General features: G+C 34.6%; 1 protein-coding gene across 1 annotated transcript in view; it reads left to right on the top strand.

The window, feature by feature from the left end:
* Window positions 1-1,564, top strand: part of gbx1 (gastrulation brain homeobox 1) — an 11,297-nt gene that overhangs the window by 1,245 nt on the left and 8,488 nt on the right. The window lies entirely within an intron of this gene.

The raw sequence follows: 1,564 nt of genomic DNA on the forward strand, positions 1-1,564 counted from the left end.
AAAAAAAAGCCATTGTAAGAGAAGATAGCTTTTTACAGAGTGCTGTATCCAATATTGGTGGAAAGTTGTGTCCAATGTAAAAACCTGCGGTGGAAAAAAGTGCACATATTCTTGTCAGCACAACCCACTTAGACATTTCATAGAAATTCACAAGGAATGGACAGCTGGTACAGAAGTATCCAAGTTGTTTGAGGTCCAGCATGACCTGAAACAATATGTATGATATTTTCATAGTCCGTGATATTTAGCCAGTCATGTCATCTGCTGGTGTTTATCCAAAGTGTTTTATCAAGTCCATGGTCACCACAGCCATCTATCATGTATTTTTAGAACACTTCATACTTCCTTCTGCCGGCAAGCTTTATGAAGATGTTGATTTTATTTTCAATACAGGRCATATGTTTCAGTGGACTGAGCTTTCTAGTTTGAAAAAAAAAAAAAATAAATAAATAAATAACTTTTTTATTGGCTTGAACATTTTCTCAGAAACTGAATCCAGGGTTTTCATTAGCTGCGTCTTTGTGTTGAATTTATTGAGACGCATCTTTACAATAACAAAAATATTMCTGAACAATCAAGTCCAGATTCATTCTTATAGTAATGGATAATAATTTAGTAAACCAGCCAACTGTGCGCAAATAATCAATAGACATACGTAACACCTAAAGCGTGACTTTTGAAACTCACTGCAGACTATCACAAGATCACATTCAAATYATTACCATTTTATGCCACAACACAAAGTGTGGCACTCTCTGCAGGAAACAGACTACAACTATCAGTGAACCCACGTGCACTAGACAAAATGCCTGGTTCCTAATTAGGCAAGTGTTAATAGGAGATTAATTAGCACTAATTGCATAATTTCCAGTTAAACCCCTGGAGGGAAGACCAATCTGTTCATTTCACAAGTGTTTAATTACTTTATTTCTTCAGTTCTACAGTCACAGAGCTCGCTCATGAACTTAAATCATTGCACAAATCCCATCACTTTGCTTTTAAAGCTTTATTGTTTTTTTGTTGTTTTTTTTTAAGGTTTTGAAGCACTGCTCAGAATCTCCACACACTATCGAGGTTCTCCTGAATGCCTACAGTCACCTGAAAGTCACAGACACATGGGTTGAGTCTGTGCCCGAAGATGCATTTAAGGCAAGTTGTTTAAATTGTTGACTTAATGGCACAAAACTTTGTGTTTTTACTCTTTTAATAAATTTTTTGTCTCTTAACATTGTTTAATTTAGCTGTTTTAGTACTTGCACACCCAAAGCAYCTGATAATGATTCACAGCATGACCAAAGATATTATTTTCGAAGCGCTTTCTAATGTTTGTGAGATTATTTTGCCGTAGAATCTTTTGATTAAATTTAATTCAGCTTATCCTCATGATGCCAATTCACAACATATGTCTTCTCGAGGSACATTACAGGAAAATAGTTCAAATCCAAACATACACTCATAGTCAGTTTCATGCATTCCAATTTGTTCCTAGTCATCAAACAGTGCAGTCAAGTTCAGTTTATTATTTGTTATTTTAAATATCTCATTAATGGCAAAAAAAAAAAAA

Source organism: Poecilia reticulata, linkage group LG17 (genome assembly GCF_000633615.1).
Source record: "Poecilia reticulata strain Guanapo linkage group LG17, Guppy_female_1.0+MT, whole genome shotgun sequence".
Lineage (NCBI taxonomy): Eukaryota > Metazoa > Chordata > Actinopteri > Cyprinodontiformes > Poeciliidae > Poecilia > Poecilia reticulata.